At 32.7% G+C, this 20,000-nt stretch overlaps 1 protein-coding gene across 5 annotated transcripts in view; it reads left to right on the plus strand.

Annotated features, from left to right (window-relative positions):
- LOC124427322 (GATA zinc finger domain-containing protein 15-like) overlaps positions 1-20,000 on the plus strand; it is a 267,307-nt gene that overhangs the window by 154,308 nt on the left and 92,999 nt on the right. For 4 of the 5 annotated variants that reach the window (XM_046970096.1, XM_046970095.1, XM_046970098.1 and 1 more), the window contains one exon: positions 7,903-8,053. The gene's annotated coding sequence lies outside the window, so the exon portion shown is untranslated. Of the gene's footprint in view, positions 1-7,902; positions 8,054-17,101; positions 17,147-20,000 lie in introns of those variants that run through there. The other variant, XM_046970101.1, reaches the window with a different exon arrangement.

Below are 20,000 nucleotides of genomic sequence, written 5' to 3' on the forward strand. Positions count from 1 at the left end.
TTTCCTTAAAACTACGATTATTATTATCGTAAAAAGTTTCATAATATTCGCACTATCTTTTCGTGTTCGACGAGTGTCTTAAATCGTTCCGACATTAATTACGGTCACCGGAGAAGAGGCCTATCTTAGAGCGTGAGAAAAAAAATTCTCCTTTTTCCCCCTCTCTCTCTCTCTCTCTCTCTCTATTTTCTTTCCTGTTAATACAGAAAAGCGATCGACCGACATTCAAAAGCTTCTCCGATCGATTATTACGAATTTCCGTTTGGAGCTTTCTTACGTCGGCTATAATATTTTCTCCCACGTTATGATTAACGTCAAAGCCTTTCTCTATCTCGAACTAAATCAGTACCCTCGGTCATATTTGAAAAGATTCGATCATTAATTTACCCCACCGTCGAAAGTTTTTCCTTCGTTAGGTTATGAAAAGATATCCCTACCATCAATCCCACCACTACCACATCATGACCACACTAGTTCTCTTACTCCTTCTCTCTCTCTCTCTCTCTCTCTCTCTTTCTCACGTCACCTTTACGATCATCAAAGATTAGAACCACTCGTTCATTGTCAGTAAATCCCCTCTTCTCCTTCCTCACTTATCCTTCCCATTCATTTTCCACCCTATCACTCTCTCTCTCTCTCCCTCTCTCTCTCTCTCTCTCTCTCCCCCTCTCTCTCTCTCTCTCTTTCTCTCTACATTCCTTCAAGCTTGATTCCTGATTTTACAGTTGGGTCCTACAACAACGATTTTCAACGTGGCCGACATGGCGCGAAGCTCTCAGAGTAATTGCAGATGCGGTAAATGCTCTCCAGGTTAAATGGTTCGAAACGTTTGCAAGCAAGAGAGAGGGAGAGAGAGAGAGAGAGAGAGAGAGAGAGAGAGAGAAGTCACTCTGAGCAGTTGAGAAAATAATGCTCAGAAATCTGTCGAATATCTTACTTTGATCTTTGATTCTCTTCTTCCTCCTTTCGCCGTACCTTTTTCGATAACACTAAACTTTTCCCCAAGAGTCCTTTAGAAGAGAAAGCTTTTATTCTTACTAGAGATAGATATATAGATAAATAGATAGAGAGAGAGAGAGAGAGGGGGAGAATGTCATTTTAGATTTATACATTTTTAATATATACATCTTATTCTTCTTATTATTATACTTCTTCTTCTTCTTCTTCTTTGTCTTTATCTTTGTTTTCTTTTTTCTTTTTTTTGTCTTCTTCGTCTACATTCGTGATTATAAATTTATCTCAATATTTCAATAATAAATATTCAGTTACAAATTTATGATAATATTTTCCATTCTATTACTTCTTCATCTTCTACTTCGTTATTATAGAGTATTCATCTCAATACTTCAACAATAAAAATTTCACTAGAAATTTATGTTAATCCCTTATCGATCTTTGAATTTTCCTTGATAACGCTAGAAAATATCGTAGATTTAAGGCAAGAGAAGAAAGAAAGAAAAAAAAGAAAGATATTTCTATGCCAATTCATACCATTTTCCTATAATTCAAAACAAAACGACGTTCTACGTCGGTGTTCTCTATCGTGTTCAATCTAGAATCGAAAAGGAAAGTAACAAGCGAAATAGCGAGGAGTAGCTACTGCACTATCTCGTGTTGCAATCCCGATGCACTTTCCTTTTTTTTTTTTTTTTTTTTTTTGTTCCCCTACCTATCTAACGTGCCGATTCGACCGATTCCTGCGATAAGCGCAGTCAGCGAAAACGCTCGCTTTTGTTACTACGAATTCAATCCTTATTACATAAAGTCCATTTTCTCTTTTCTCTAAACGTATGTAATCAGAAGTATTTATATATTATGTATATCTTTTTCTCTCTATCTTGCACGTTATGTATATACATACACACACACACACACACACATATATATATATATATATATATATATATATATATATATATATATATATATGGTAAAAGATAAGTACAGCAAGAGACAATGTTATCTGTTATGACTCTGCTTCTTGAAATTTTGTGAATATCATACACGTGAATCGAATAATGATATAAAATTATGTACAAAATAAATGTATATATATATATATATATATATATATATATAAATGATATGACAGAAAATATTTTATCGTTACGTCGTGTTCTAATTCAAACAATTTTATTGAAAAAAAAAAAAAAAAAAAAGAAAAAAAAATGCCCAAAAAATGAAAGAAAAAGTTTGTGTGCTCTTCGATCGAGATGAAAAATAATAACCATATAGTGTTTCATTTCTAGTTACTATTTTCAAATTGATCGCGTGCGACCACAAAAAGGCGGGTTATACACATATATATATATATATATCACTTTTATTATATATATATAATAAAAGTGAAAATGAAAACGAAATTTTCCGCGTCGAAGTTACGTCTAATTATTATATACGTGCTTGCATATATATATATATATGTATGTGTGCGTATATATAGAAAGAGATGAGGTCGAAGCATTTTTCACGTATGAGAGAGAATAATAGAACGCGAGAAAGAAAACAACATTTCATACTCGTGGCTTTAGTTTCATAGCATCGCGTGCACCTCCATCGTCGTTATAGCCCCGAGGCAAAGTAAAAATGCCACGTAATTTGCACGGCTGATTACGATCCAACCCAACTTGTGAGCTCCATCTTTCTCTTTCTCTCACTCTCTCTCTCTCTCTCTCTCTCTCTCTCTCTTTCTCTCTCTCTCTCAGTCACTCTCTATCTCTGTCTCTATCATTCTCGTTTCATCCTTCTTCATCTCTATTTCTCTCTCGTAAACCACCACGAGAATACAATGTGCACGTTATTACATGTATTAATACTCCCACCCCCCCCCTCTCTCTCTCTTTCTCTCTCTTTCGCGTTTCGTGTTATATCTCTCATTTTTTTTATACTCACCTCGTGAAAATTATATTTTATTTATTTTTTAATTCTGCATCCAGTTCCAAAACTGTATGGCCAGGCTAATTTTTGTGATCTTCTGTTTTATATATATATATATATATATATATATATATATATATGCAGAATATTACGTTATCTCGGCGTGATCTCTCGTGCGGGAATATTCGTTCGATCGAAAGAAAGAAAGAAAGAAAGAAAAAGAAAAGAAATAAATAAAAGAAAAGAAAGGGAAAAAAATTCAGAAAAAAATATTAATAAAACCGATACAATTTTAATGGAATTTAAATGACCAAGATAAGAAAAAAAAAAAAAGAAAAAGGAAAAAAAAGAGGAATGACAATACTAATACTTTATTAAGAACACTTTACTGATTATCTCTTTAGATAAAATATAAACTCTTCTGTAACAATTTAATTTGATTATTCACTCGATTGTATTATAAAAGAAAAATAAAAAGAAAAAGAAAAGAAAAAGAATATATTTTTAAATATTACTATATACAGGAAAATATATTTATGGTTTACAATTTTAATGGAATTTAAATAATATGAAGAGCTAAAAATAAATAACAACAAAATTAATACTTCATTAAATACATTTCACTTCATTTGTTATATATATATATATATATATATATTTATTATCACAAATAGGAAGGTATATTCCCGCCTTATATTTTTTAATTGAATTTAAATAACGTATAAAAAAAAAAAAAAAAACAAACAACAAGGAGCAACAAAATTAATACTCCATTAAGCACACTTCGCCGTTATTATCTCTCTCAATGCTTATATATTATTACACTTTTCTGTAATTATTTAATTTGACCATCCAACTGGAATTAAAAAGAAAGAAAAATATTTTTATTACTAGAAATAGAAAAATATTATTATATTATTACAAATAAATAAATAAATAAATATATATATATATATATATATATATATTTATTTATTTATTTATATGTATATATAAGATGAAGTAATTGGAGTAGAAGATAGAAGTAAGGGGAAAGAGAAGAAATACAGTTAATTGATTTCTCGTATGTGGTAAGGTTTAGAACTCTATCGGATTGCTACGGTCACCTTTGCCATTGCACATTGAGTTCTCTTTTCTCTCTCTCTCTCTCTCTCTCTCCCTTTTTCTCTCTCTTTCTCTCTATCTATCTATCTCGTTCTCTCATTCTCTCCTTTTCTCTTTCGTCGCTTTTTCATTAGACCCTGGACAGTATAGCGCCGAATTTTATGGCAGCTCGCGAGTAGAGGGCGATAAATTTATTTCTTGTCCTTCTCCACACAGATCTTTTCGCTCGTTCTCGTCCAGCTTGTCCGAGATATATACATCGTCCAGTTACTACGCTCGTACATTGCATTATCTGTCCTTTTCTCTCTCTCTCTCTCTCTCTCTCTCTTTCTCTCTCTTTCTCTCTTTTTCTCTCTCTCTCTCTCTCAAGGATGACCCGAGAATCTGAAAGAAAAAAAAGGAAGGAAAGAAAGAACAAATTGGTGAGACCTTCACCCATAAGTCTAATTTTTTATTTCATTTCATTTCATTTCATTTCATTTTATTTAATTTAATTTTATTTTATTTTATTTTATTTCATATTTCTTTTTACGAAAAGAAAAAGTTAATCAACAAATAATTATAACAAAATTGTGATAAAATAATTAAAATTATTTTATTTCATTTTTTTTTCTTTTTTTTTTTTTTTTTTTTTTTTTTTGTAATACAACTAATATTTAATTGGCTTACTCCTCTCTCTTTTTATTCCTTTGTCTATATATAAATTTTTGTTCTCTCTTTCTTTTCTTTTTCTTATGCATAGTAGAGACATTTTTTTTTCTCTCACAGAGACAGACAAAGAGAGGGAGAGAGAGAGAGAGAGAGAGAGAGAGTCAATTCCATGGAGCGAATTCTTTTTCTTAAAATATTTGTTCCAAGCTCAATGGGAGTGGGGGGTGGTTGGTGGGTAGAACAGCGGAAATAAAAGTGGTAAAAAGCTTAGAAGCTAAGGATTTATAACTCCGACCTCTTCTAAATCCGGTAATGCGAGTAGAACGTTCCCGAGCACGTAGACCCGCGAGAATTAACCGAGAATATTATTTACAAAGAGACTTTCCACCATCTCGTTGCAACAACATACTTTTTATCTTTACGAGAAATGTTTTCGTCTGGTAACTCTTCTTGTTGATATCAATATGATAACGAGAAATCGATCTTAATACTCTCTTTACGTCCATTATATCATTCCGAACGATCAAAAGTTATTGCATTTCAAAAGTAATTTTGAAAAATAGAATTGCTTCTTTTCTCAGACACTTTTCTTTCCTTTTTTTCTTTTTTCCTTCTCTCTCTCTCTCTCTCTCTCTCTCTCTCTCTCTCTCTTTTTTTCTTCTTTTTCCCTTTGGTCTTTCTTTTTTTCTTTTTATTTCTTCGATCTTTCGAAATTGACCTGGCTCCGTTGTTTTTACGATTTGAATGTAATAAAAGAAACGATAGAGAAAAGAAATGGTTAACGTGAAAGTTTTAAAGATTTTTAAAATAATAGAACAAGACAGAGAATATAATTGATATTTCAATTTTTAAAAATCTACAAACTTTTCGACCAATTCGTACTGACTTTTATGGTTCGTTCGTTCGTTCGTCCTAAAATTCGTAACGTCGTTTCCAATCGAAATATTGTTTTTAGTGTAGAAATTTTTGTTCTTTGATAAACGCAATTGGATGATTGTGTGTGTGTGTGCGTATATATATATGCGTATATGAGTAAGAGAAAGAGAGAGAGAGAGAGAGAGAGAGAGAGAGAGAGAGAGAGAGAGACAGACAGACAGACAGACAGATAGACAGACAGAGAGAAAGAGAGGAAAAGAAAAAAAGAGAAAAGTCTCAAGTTCGCGAAAGCTCGATCGGTTCTATTACACAAAACACCAATGTATTTCGATACGTGCGCGAGTTCAAAGCAAGCACGTACGTGCACAGCAGCAATTTCATTAGAAAGAGAAAGAGAGAGAGAGAGAGAGAGAGAGAGAGAAAGACAGGGAGAGAGAGAGAGAGAGAGAGAGAGAGAGAAATGCAAGAAGAAAGAAAGAAGAAAAGAAGGAGAAAGAGGAGACCAATAAGAAAGTAAAGACTATCGGTATAGTAACCTAGGATAGGATCATTTTCGTTAAAACGAAAGGGATATTGTATAGAGAGAAAAAGAGCAAGAGAGAGAGAGAGAGAGAGAGAGAGAGAGAGAAAGTTTGCTGTCGATAGTGTAGACGTTACTCTATTGGAGAGGAATGGAGCGAGATAGATAGATAGATAGAGAGAGAGAGAGAGAGAGAGAGAGAGAGAGAGAGAGAGAGAGAGAGAGAGAGAGAGAGAGATGTGGCGAGGGGTGAAGGGTAAAGAGAGAAGGGTCCATACTAGCTCCACTAGACGTGCTTGGCATCAGTAATGAAGGGAACTCTGATCTTGGCCGATGTAATTACAGGAAAATTGCTACCGCATTGTGGGCCCACCGTCGGCTCTTCGACATATATGTACTTACCTATACACACACACACACATATATATACATATATATACATATATATATATATATATATATATATATATATATATATATACACAGAAATACGTAGATACGTATTAACGTATGTAGGTATATAGTACGTGTAGACACATCGAATACTCGTGTAAGCGAAATATACCGAGGCAAACTGAATTATCGTGGGAGTAATAATGGCGTTGGTACCGATCTTCGATCGGTTTATATTCCTGGATAAAAAGAAACACACGAATAAGTGCGCTTCGAATGTATGTACGTATTGGATTTTTCTCTTTCTATTTCTCTCTCTCTCTCTCTCTCTCTCTCTCTCTCTCTCTTTCTCTCTATCTTCTTCATATACTCGTATGTATGTGTGTGTGTGTGTGTTTGTGTGCACGTATATGTATATATGTGTATATATAGTTACTCGTTTTCTGGACCATCCCCATTTCTATTGTGGCTGGACATGAAAGCGGTTGTACCATGTAGTAACTATTACAACGATGCCGATAACATCACCGGTTAACTCAATTAATTTAGGATAATCCTAATCAGTAATTGTACTTGTTCTCCAATTGATCGTTCGATCGATCGATCGATCGTTCGCTTGCTTGATCTTCTTGATTGATCCTGAAAACGTTTTAACGTTCGATCGACGTACGTATTAATTATCCTCGTTCTTCCTTATTCTATTCTTTATGATTGAAATTGATCTTTTTTTTTCTATTATATTTCCTTTCTCTTCCGTTAAAATCTTTCTTTTTTCTCCTCTTCCTTTTTTTCTTTTCTCTTCCTTTTTTTTTTTTTTTTTGTTCTATTTTTTGAAGTTTTCACAACGAAAGTCATTTTCAAGAATTTTCTTTTCTTCTGTTCGACGTTTTTCGAGAAGCAAAGGGATTTTAGAATATTTCGTTTCTTTTTCCTTTTTTTCTTTTTTTTTTTTTTTTTCAACCTGATCCATGATCAATCGTAAACAAAATCGACGATCCCTTCTGCCATCTCGTTGGTCAAAAGTTTTTACTTGATATTTAAATTTCATCGACATTACTTTCTGAGCTGAAAAAAATAAAAGGAAACGAAAATTAATCTAAGAAAGGTCTCGATAAAAAAAGATCTAATAAAGAAGTGATCGTACTTTTTGTTTATTTTTTCATTTTTTTTTTTTTTTTTTTTCTCTCAAAATCTCATACTCGAACTTTTGCATTCGTTTATTCCAATTCGATGTTACATGGATTCTTCTTATCAAAATTTATTATATCGTATTGGCGAAGAATTTTGAAATGTTTTATTTTGATTATATCGTTACACGACCATTCGATAATATCTGATTTAATTATTTTATAAAGTATTCTTACTTTATATTAAAAGTCGATACTAAAGTCGAACTGTATATTATATCTTTTCTTTTGCTTTTTTCTATTTTACATATACATACATATATATCTAATATATTTGTATTCTTTCATTTTCAGATCGATGATACTCTCGTGTTAGAAGAAAAATCGTGCGAGCGACGAGGCAACGTGCGACGTGAGTCGCCGCCACGAACGCGATTTAATAGATCGACGAAAGAATGTGACGAATCCTTTTTGGATTTTCTACGAAGAGTCGGATGTTGTTAAGGTATGCGAAAAAAAGAAACCATTTTAGAGTTAAGCTTTATAATTTACTTTTTTTTTTTTCAATTCTTTTTCTTTTTTTTTTTTTTTTTTTTTTTTTTTTTTTTATAATACAAAGTTGGACAAATGATTTTTCTGGATGATACAAAAGTATCGTAGCATTGAAATATGAAAAAAGAAAAAAAAAAAAGAAAAAGGAAGAAAGCCAAGAAAAATTTATCTTAAATATTTTGAAAAATTTAATAATCAATGTTTAACAATCGTCTAGGTAAATTTTAAGAGCCCACTCTGTATATTAGATCGAAATATATTAACACGATTTCGATGAATGAATCATTATTAAAAAAAGAATTGCTTCGAGTAATTGGAATTCGTTCATTCATTCATCCATTCAAAAAAAAAAAAAAAAAACAAAAAAACAAAAAGAAAAGAAAAAAGAAAAATCAATAATAAAGAAAAAGAAGAAGAAGAAAAAAGAACCTACGATTAATTATGAGAACATGGGCTAGGGAATATCGATGAGAATCAGTTTGGATTGAGGATTAATCCTGAATTCGTCACCTTTAAAATCCTTGGACTTCGTGTCCAGATTCGTCGAAGTAGTCCCTAGGGTTCTAGGAACTAAAAGCATGAGGAAGGTATAGATAGAAAACGAGGAAGTGAGATAGATAGATAGATAGATAGATAGATAGATAGATAGATAGATAGATACATAGATAGATAGAAGGAAAGAATCGGAAAGAGACAGTGAGACAGAATGAGACTGAGCAAGAGAGAGAGAGAGAGAGAGAGAGAGACACAGATCCAACTTGGATTCCGTTCGGCTCTGAATTTTTCCAATCTTCTCGAGGGATTAAACGTTCTTATAGAGCATGATTCACCTGGCGCAATGGCGATCGTGTTCACCAAGACTGATAGAAAGAGATGAAGCGAGAATAGAAAAAGAAGAAGCAGGAGAGAGAGAGAGAGAGAGAGAGAATAGGAAGATTCAAAGCTAAGGCGGATTAAACGAACGACCAAGTACTACCATTGGAAAGGAGGTGGGGGGCGGAGAGAAAAAATGAAAAAATTGAACGGATAAATTCGATAGATAAAATTCACTTTTGACAAATAAGCTAATTAGTAATAGAAATGAAAGGATGAATATTACATTTGGATATACAAACGAACGTTGTTATGTAACATTATATCATATGTAATATTCTATAATAAGTATTATTGATCGACTGAGAAATTGAAAGAGAATTGATAATTTTCTTTTATTTTTCTTCACTCGATCAATATTTTCATTAATCCAATAGTGAATTGTTTTTGTAATTAAAACGTATTCGTCACTAAGCACGAATATTTTGGATAAATTAAATGGATAACAGTTTGTCCTTTGTTTTTTTCGTTAATAAGCCTTTCGATGACTTTTATTTATTCTTTTTTGTCCTCTTCTAAAATCTTTAGAAAACTTTAATCAATAAAATGGATCGATTTGCTAATCGCCGGATATCAACAATGTTTGACAGGAATTAAGTAGTTAAAAAGGGGAAAGAGAAATGAAAGGAAATAAAAAAAAAAAAAGAAAAAAAAAAGAAAAATAAAGAATGAAAGGGAAGAAAAAAAGAGACAAAAAAATGAAAGAAATTTGTTTTTTCAAATAATCGACGATGGATTTGAAACGAGTAAAGTACTTACTACTAGATACATCTGAATATGAAGAACAGATGATTCTCTAGCCCGAAGGTAGCAAGTGGTGTGTTTGCTGAAAAGCTCAAAACCTTGTGATCCCCTTCCTCTCTCCCTCCTCCCTCTCTCTTCCTACACATATATATATATATATATATATATATATATATATATACAACGCTTTCTCTCTATCTCTACTTATAGGTTATTCTCTCTCACTCTGTATCTCTCTCTCTTTCTCTCTCTCCTACGTCTCGAGGCTACGTCGTGGAACGCCCTTTAATTTCCGCCAGAATGCTCTTAGAAGGGATCATTATTTTGTGTTCAGATTTCGAGGTTCTTCGATGAGAAAGGATATTTTATTGGTATTGAACGTTCGATCCGAAGGAGACGATATTAGATTTTCAATGAAATAGAGAAATGAAATAGAGAAGACGATTGACGATAATGATTTCACCCTTTTACAATTTTCTTTTTCCTTCTTCTTTTTTTTTTCTTTTTTTTTTAAGTTTTATCTTTTTATTTTTAATCTCTTTTCTTTTCAGACTTTCCAGAATTTTTAACAACAGGAGTTAATTATAATATTAAGAGTAATTTTCTCATAACTTTCGTTGGTGTTTTAATTTTTTTTTCTCTGTCTTTCTTCCTTTCTTTCTTTCTTTCTTTCTCGTCGACGAGAAAAAAAGCAACTCATCAAAAAAAAAAAGAAAAAAAGAAAAAGAAAAAAAAAAAAGAAAAAAAAGGAAAAAGATAAAAAAGGTGGACGTTCTAACACACGGGCATTGCTAAAACCATGTGCCACGGCTAAAGCTAAGCAAACTTTATATTCTCCGGGAGAACATGAAAATAGCTATGAGTTCGTTTCATAAGTGCTCGGATTTTAGTTATTTTATGAGAATTTCCCATCCCGTGCAATCGGCACCCTTAGTCCCCTACCCCGTAATTATCCCAATAACGCTAAATCTCGTTAACTGAATTAAACTGCTTTAAGATATTCGCGATTAAATCGTCTCGATCTCAACCCGAACGACTATATCCACGTTTTAATTAATTGGAAATTAATACGAGCAGAACTATTTGGCGCGAGTGAATGTTTCTCTTTCGAAAAAAAAAAAAAAAAAAAAGGAAAATTAAAAAGAAAAGAAAAGAAAAGACGAAAAGAAAAGATTGAGAAAGTTATTAATTATGAGTCGTTAGAAATGAGAGCTTTCTTTCTCTTTTTCTTCTTTTCTTTTCTTTTCTTTTTTTTTCTTTATAATGTGGAAAAGAAGAAAGAGAAAAAATATTTTTTTCCGGTATCAAATTTACTAATTCCTTCGAGTTAATTGGAATTTAACAAACGATTCCAATGCAAATGTTAGATATTGAGAAGTATTCTGTTTACTACGGGGTCGTTAGAAAAGAGGAAATTTCTTTTTTTCTCAATACGAAGAAAGAAAGAAGGAAAGGATAAAAAGAAATTTTTGTTTGTAGTATCACACACACACACACACACACACACACACATATATATATATATATTTATTCTTTGTTCATTATAGTTATCCTAATACCTCGCTCGACGATTTTCCTTTAATTAATAACGATTTAACGAGCGAATCGTGAATAGGATGTTTCTTTTAGAAAAAATAAAAGAATAAAAAAAAAAAAAAAATGAAATGAGCGTCTAATTATCAGTCGTTCGAAAGGAGAATTTTTTCGTAATTTAAACTAAAAAGAAAAAAAAAGAAAAAGAAAAAGAAAAAGAATATTCACGGATATCAAATGTATTTGTCATTTATCTCTCTCTTTCTCTCTCTCTCTCTCTATCTCTATCTCTCTTTTTTATTTCTTCATATTTTACTAAATTAATCTAGATTAAGCGCACAGACCAATGCTTGTCATTCCAAGAGACACTCGTACGAAATTGCATTTCTTTTCTCTCTCTCTCTCTCTCTCTCTTTCTCTCTTTCTTTCTCTCTCCCACTCTTTCACTCTCTGCATTTCGTAGCAGAGGAAATCTTCCTCTTTGGGAAAGGACGATAGAAACGGGGAACACATCGTTAGCCGGAAATTACAACGAGCCTTTCCTCCCTCTCGCTTGGTTTTCCTAGAGAACTTCTCCTGTTTCTGTTGGTAGCTTTGAATGAAGAAAAACAAAAACAAAATAGAAAAAAAAAAGGAGAAAAAAACAAGAGAAAAGAAAGAAAAAAGATTCACTCGACCCCTTTCACCCCCGACCAACACCCCCTCCCCCCTCTCCAAATCCTCAATTAACAGAAAAGAAGAAACAAAATAAACGAAGGATAATAGTTCGTACTTCTAAAATGCAAATGAGAAGGAGATAGAGATAGGTAGAGAAAGATAGAGAGAGAGAAAGAGAAGATTAGTGCTAATTGCTGAAATAAAAAGAAAATTTACGTTTGCACTCTCTTGGCCATTAGATAGATAGAGAGAGATAAACAGATATATATGTATAGCGAGAGAGAGAGAGAGAGAGAGAGAGAGAGAGAATTATTACCAAAAGACTAGTCGATGTATTGACGTGTTCATCATCTATGAGAGAAAAGGAAAGAAATACGTTCGTTGATTTCCCAGGGTGATCTTTCACTCAGTAATTAACTATCAGTACGTTACTACATGTGCACATGTAGTTACTTTGGAAAAAGAGATAGACAGTAGACGAATAGCTAGCTCTACCTAGTCATATGACATATATATATATATATATATATATATATATTTATGTATGTATGTGTATATGTATGTATATATATATATATATATATTTACATGTGTGTATAGAAACGAATTTTCCTAGGAAATAACGAAAAAGAGTAAAAACAGCTACATAGTATAAAAGAGGCATGATCGAAATGAGATCAAACGTCGACCGGTGCGAAAAAGAAAAAAGAAATAAGTGTAATATAAGCTCGAAGAGTAAAAGAGAGAGCAAACGAGAGAGAAAGAGAGAGAGAGAGAGAGAGAGAATGTATAGGGAAGGTTAAGTGAGAGAGGAGTGTAAAAGTTTTTCCGTCGATGGTTCGCGATGAAATTGGCCTTCTCCACGTCGAAGAAGTAGAAGCAGAAGCAGAAGAAGAAGAAGAAGAAGAAGAGGAATAGAAAAAAAAAAAAAAGAAGAAGTTTGCCTTTTCGTCCGATCGCTGTGTGAGTGTAAAAGCTCCTCCGGTATAGTGATAGCAGCAGTAGTATCAGTAGTAGTGATACTACTAGTGATAGTAATAGTAGTAGTAGAGATGATGTTGGTGATGGTGATCATAGTGGTGGTGGTAGTTGTAGTAGTATAGGGTAAAAGGTCCTCGTGTATATCGGAAGGGATGAAAACTACTTTCTCTTATCAACGTATATAGAAGTATAGTTCGAGTGAATCGTTCGAACCGTTCAAAGGAGACAGGAACTTTCGTCATAACATCACGGTTATATCATATTTTCTTTTCTTTTCTTTTTTTTCTTTTTTTTCTTTTTTTTTCCTTTTTTTTTTTTTTTTTATGATAAGTCATAAGACGACAACCATAAACTCGTCAGAGGGACAAATCATGATGAAGGGGGAATAAAGAGAAAGTTGAAGATTTCTCGACGATATAAAAGAAGTAGTTTTTCTATCGACATATTCTCCTTTCACATTGGTTCTTTTATTTTGCCCTTTTCTTTCCCGTCCCTTCCCCCCCCCACCCCCTTCTTTAACTATTCCTTCCTTCACCTTCTCCCTATCTCTATTTCTATCTCGAAAATCGCAAAAATATAAACGATACTTTATTGACACTTGTATGCCATTGATGCTACGTTACCTGGTACTACAGCTATTACTACTATTACTACTACTATTACTACTACTATTACTACTACTACTATTGCTCGATGCTCAGTATCGACTTTCAGCTCGAAAGCAATACGTTTAAATTTTAAGTTAGATCAATTTAAGTTTATCGATTACGACGGAACTATCGTTGAATCTTTTAGAGGTTCATATAATATATTCCAGATCCGTACGAGAATGATTTAAACGATTTCGACGCTGGGGAAAAGATGTGATTGACTTTAATCAAATGTCATCTTTCTACGATATCGACGATAAACAAAAAGAAGAGGGTAATAGTAATAGAGATAGAGATAGAGATAGAAAAAGAGAGAGAGAGAGAGAGAGAGAGAGATTAATAATAAATATTACAAAAATTATGTTTCTTGCTTACGTACGAGGTATTAAACTAAACTATACTATTATACTGTTTTAATTAAATAAGAAAATATTATATATTTAAAATAGAAAGAGAGGGAAAAGAAAATGGAGAAGTATATTATCTGATCTTCAAACGCAAACATTTATTTACGAGGATGCAGTATCGATGCATGAAAACGAAAAAAGAAATGACTCTTGTTCATGTGCTCTCGTCCGGTTCTCGACTTACCAAATGCATTTACTACTACTACTACTACTGTTAGTACTATTACTACTACTACATAATGCAATTTCAAAAGAATCTAAGATGCAGCAACGGGAAAGACAGTGAATACGTGCTACGACACGACGAGAAACAACTTAGGCAAAATATTATGCCAATAGTATGGCTCGTAACGTCATTCTTTATGCACTTTTTGTTTTTAAGAAGTCCCCCTTCTACCTTTGCTTTTTCTGTTACTACTTCTGCTTTTCTTTTCTTTTATTTATTTATTTATTTATTTTTCGTTTCCTTTTTTTTTGTTTTCTTCTTCTTCTACTATTTCTCTCTTTTTCTTTACTTTCGTCTTTCTATTCCACTTTGGTTGCTTTTTCAATGCGAAAGTTACTCCTTAGAGAGGTAAAAGAAGAGGGACAGAGAGAGAGAGAGAGAGAGAGAGAGAGAGAGAGAGAGAGAGAGAGAGGGGAAAAAATACTTTATCGAACTATCGTTTACGATCTATCCTTACCTTAGAAAATTTCACACTACGAGTCTTTCTTTTTATTCTCTCTCGTTCTCTCTCCTTTTCTCATTTTCTTGTCCTTTCTGTTGTCGGTCTTTCTTTTTTTCTCATTTTCTCGTCCTTCCTTACTAATCTCCCTTTTTTAAACATCGCGCAAACTTCCTCTTTATCATTTCATTCCTTTCTCCTATTTCTCATTAACATTGAAACTGATTAATTTAAAAATAGCTATCTCTAACATTTTGTATTCTTTTTTTTTTTTTCTTTTCTTTTTCCAGACAGACAAACGCTATGATATATTTTATCAAAATTTATCAAAGATAAATTATTATCCGAAACGTAATCATTTAATGTACCTATCTGTAAAAATTTCTTTTTCTTTTCTTTTCTCTTTTTTTTTTTTTTTTTTTTTTTTTTTTTTGTAGGCACCGACAATAATAAGATTTATCAAGGAGACTCGAAATTAATCATAACGTGTATCTAACTCTAAAAAATTCATGTTAGAGATTTTTTTCTCTTTTGTTTTCTTCGTCTCTTTTTTTTTCTCTTTTTTTTTTTTTCTTTTTTTTTTTTCGTACACGAACATCGTAATATAATTTATCGAAGATCACTCTGCGACAACTTAAGCATTAATTTTATTAAAGAAAACTTATATCAGATTATTTCGTAGGTCTCATGATTGTGCCCCGCTTTTCGTCGTCCAGACACCGACCTGTTGCTGATATTACTACTACTATCAGCTATTACACGCTCGCGCCAAAGTACCATTAATGTAACACTTCTCTCTTTCCCTTTTCCCTTTTTCCCTTCTTTCCATTCTTTTCTTTCCTCTATCCAACCGTATTACCTCGATAACGTTTTCCCCCTTTTAAGTAAGGTACAACCCTTTGTACCTTTTTCTTCGTCACGTAGAATTGCCCTCTTTTCTCTCTCTCTCTCTCTCTCTCTCTCTCTCCCCCTATCTTTCTCTCTATCTCTCTATCTCTCTCTTTTTAATTCCTTCATCCACTTTCCCTCGTTCCCACCCCGTTACCATTTACTTACTTTTCATCTTATTTCCATCATTTTTCATTTCTATTTGAATTTCTAACTACAAACAGTATTTTTACGATTGAAATATTACACGCAAATCAATTTTTATTATTCCTTCAGAAAGTTCACCTTCGAATATTTTTTATTTCTTATCAATTGACGTTTCACTGAAATATTTTTTGCGTGTATACATATACATATATATATATATATATATATATATATATATATATATAATTTTTTTTCTAATTAAATATATTATAAATTATAATATAATATAGAGAGTAATAAGTGTATAACCAAAGGAAATTCAAAAATTTTTATTCCTATAGAATAAATATTAAAAAATGTAGCTAACACACACACACACACAAACACATACTCTTTCTCTATCTCTCTCTCTCTCTCTCTCTTAAAAGTATTATTACTATTACATAGTAATGGTAGTAGTAGTATAACTCACTGATGTTAAACTGCGAATAAAAAATTCGTTCTTCCAGTGGCTCTCTAGTTCTGCGAATTTAAATATCTAATGCGTTCTCGTATGTAACGTTTGTCCATATAACACACATACGCACATATATATACATATTTGTATCTACACGTAAAATTTATACATATACGCGTATATATATATATATATATATATATATATATATATATATATAGGGAGAGAGAGAGAGAGAGAGAACTAACTCCTCGTCTCGAATTTAACTTTTCTTAAGTGATGTCACGATCAAAATGAAATACGTATTAGCATTAAAAGTGTAGAAGAATGATACTGGCCTTTATGTTTTGCAAGAGAAAGATAAAGAAAGAAAGAAAACGTGAGGGAGAAAAAGAGAAGGAGTTATGGAGAAAGAGAAAGAGAGAGAGAGAGAGAGAGAGAGAGAGAGAGAGAGAAATAAATAGAAAGAGCGTCTACATGTATGATGGTACATTTATATACGAAAATGTATGTTTTATTATATATATATATATATACACATACACAGAGAGATAAAGATAAAAAGAAAGAGAGAGAGAGAGAGAGAGAGAGAGAGAGAGTGAAAGAGAGTGAAGAGCACGTATATATCTATGTATCTAAGTATATATAAATATAAATATATACATATGTGAGTATGTGTGCGTGTGCGTGTGCGTGTGCATGTTTGTATGCGATCTCTATATTGCACCAGTTTCACGTACAATGGGACGAAAAAACTCGGGCAACTTCCGGTGCATCACGGTGGCAATGAATGGAGTCGGAAGCAATCTTCATTTTTGCAATGCGCACGTCTGCCTCGACGACAAAAGCGATATTGCATGGTGCTATTTATAACGGGTGCTACGTTCGTTCCGTTCCGTTCATTCGTTCGTTCGTTCGTTCGTTCGTTCGTTCGTTCGTTCGTTCGTTCGTTTTATTATACGCGTATTTGAGCAAAACTCGTGCGCGTGAAAGATAAAAAGTGTGCGTGATAGAGAGAGGAAGAGATAGTACGATGAAAGAGGAGTAGGTGAACAGAATGTGTGTGTGTGAGAGAGAGAGAGAGAAAGAGGGACGTAGGTGATCCTATTTTCTAATTATAGTTAATCGATAACGTTTGACGCGTTTATAAACATCGCGTTAGAGATTTTTTCCCCACTTACCCCATCCCCCCCCTCCCGGCAATTCCTTTTGTTCTCTTTTATTCCTTTTTTTTTTTTGTTATTTTTAATTCGAAAAAAATCCTTTTCTTTTTTGTTTCCTTTCCTTTTGGATTTATTAATATCACGGGAAGAGTAGATGAAAAAAAATAGAGAGAGAGAGAGAGAGAGAGAGAGAGAGAGAGAGAGAGAGAGAGAGATAGGTGATCCTATTTTTTAATTATAGTCAATCGATAACGTTTGACGTTGTATATAAACACCCCGTCAGAGATTTTTTTCTCTCAATTCCCTTTTTTATCTTTTTCTTTTTTCTTTTCTTTTTTTCTTTTTCGCTTTTTTTTTCTTTTTCTTTGTTTTTTCTTTCTTTCTCTTTTTATTACAAAAAATTTTTTTTTCTCGGTTTATTAACACCGCGATAGAACGGATCTCCTCTCGCTATCGATATTTTGTATTGGAACGATGAAAGAGTATATTGGAGATAGAAAAAGAGCGTGATAGAGCGAGCGAGAGAGAGAGAGAGAGATATGATCGTATTTTCTAATTATAGTCTATCGATACTATTTGACGCGTTTATAAACTACCCGTCAGAGATTTTTTTTCTCGCAAATTTATTTACTTACTTATTTATTTATTTATTCATTCATTCATTCATTTGTTTTTTCACTTATCTTTTTGTTAATCTTTAAAAAAAACTTTTTATTTTCTCCTCACTTTTATTAATACTTCCGCGGAACGCTCTCTCCCTTTCTCTCCCTCCCTCCCACCCTCTCTCTCTCTCTCTCTCTCTCTCTCTCTCTCTCTCTCTCACTATCGTTATTTTGTATTTTTATCGTGTAATCGTTCGCGTTCGATCAAGGGATATATAGACCCTATATAGAAGACCTACAGTATACTACATACTACAGGATGATATCGGTAAACCATGCAGAAATAGAATTTCACTAAAATTGCGCGGGTCAATTGTTCGAGGTTGAATATTTATTCGGTAATTTATTGGTCAAACTCGCGCTCGCGGCTCGTTCGGCGTGAAAATATCTAGAAAATGTTACGCTATATCTATATTTACGTACGTACGTATCTATGTACGTATATGTGAACGTACGTACGTAGATATATATGTATTTACAACCAAGTCCAATATTTTTCTAAAATTCCTCTCTATATCAAATTCTATTAAATCTCGTAAATTTTCTTTTTTTTTTTTTTTTTTTTCCTTTTTTTTGTTATTTTTTAGTCTCCTTTTTTGTCTTCCTTTTGATTTATTTCGACTCTTCGTTCTCGTATGCTCTCGTACGTAAGCATTCATTCATTCATTCATTCATTCATTCATTCATTGAATTTTATCAATAGTATTATTATTATTATTATTATTACGTTTTTAATTTTTTTTTTTTTCTTTAACAAAATACGACGATATATTTTAAGCTTCATAACGTTATTTATATTAACTCGTTAATTTTTTTGAGCAAAAAGAAAATTAATCGCTATTGCAAATCGATACGTTCTTTTGACTCTAAAAAAAAAAAGTATTTTCTTTTTATACAAATATATATATACATATATTATATACATACGTGTGTGTGTGTGTGCGTGTACGTCTATGTGTCTCCATTGAGAGAAGTTCTTTTTATCTGTAAAAAAAAAAAAAAAGAAAAAAAAAAGAAAAAAGCGATAGCAAAAACGAAGGTGATAGAACGTGGAAGATAGGGGATTGGGGTTGGGTGAAGTGTGGTGGTGGGGTGGGATCGTGAATCGAACGGGCCAACCAAGCGATGTGCTTCGTTCACTGAACCGTGCCATGAGATTTATTCCAAGCCGATAATTTATACAGTGTAAGGTTAGCCTGGTCCATGGAAAAATGCCAATTGCGATAATTCAAACGTCTACGAAGAATCGACCGTATGTGTCTCTTTTTTCTTTATCTCTCTGTCTCTCTCTCTCTCTCTCTCTCTCTCTCTCTCACGCATACATACACACACACAAAAGAGAGAGAGAGAGAGAGAGAGAGAGAGAGAGAGAGAGATATGGGATAGGTAGGAAAGAATGATCCGACAAAGTTTTTTCACGACAATCTGAGGAAGTTTTAGTAGGTTGATTCTCATAGAAAGAGAGAGAGAGAGAGAGAGAGAGAGAGAGAGAAAAGGAAAAAAAAGGAAAGAAGAGAAAACCAAAAAAAAAAAGAAAAGAAAAGAAAAGTAAAAGAAATAAAAAGAAGCATTGTAGCGTTTAATTCGATTGAAACGATTTTAGGTTTCACTAGAGAATACGAAGCACGATAATAATTAAACGCGAAACTCTCGATATTCGATAATCGATACGGATAGGAAACGTACATACGTAAAGGAAAACAGTGATACTCACTCGTGAATAATTCAATAAGTTGAAAGAGCCTGTTAGTGGATTCAATATGTTTCTATTTTATTTCAATGAATTTTATTTTTCATCGAGAATGGGTTCGGAAGGCAAAAGAACAAAAAAAGAACAGAAAAAAACAAAGAAAAGAAAAGAAGAAAGAAAAGGAGAGGGGGAAAGAAAAAAAGAACAAAATTTGGAGGAGAGGAAGAAAGAGAAAGAGAGAAAACAACGTCGTTAAATAAAACGTTAAAAGGCAACGTCGATTCGAGTTTAATACTCAGATGAGAAACAGAGATGGACAAATAGAGAGGGAGAGAGAGAGAGAGAGAGAGAGAGAGAGAGAGACGTTTAAAAAGTGAAAAATG

Source organism: Vespa crabro, chromosome 10, assembly GCF_910589235.1.
Source record: "Vespa crabro chromosome 10, iyVesCrab1.2, whole genome shotgun sequence".
Lineage (NCBI taxonomy): Eukaryota > Metazoa > Arthropoda > Insecta > Hymenoptera > Vespidae > Vespa > Vespa crabro.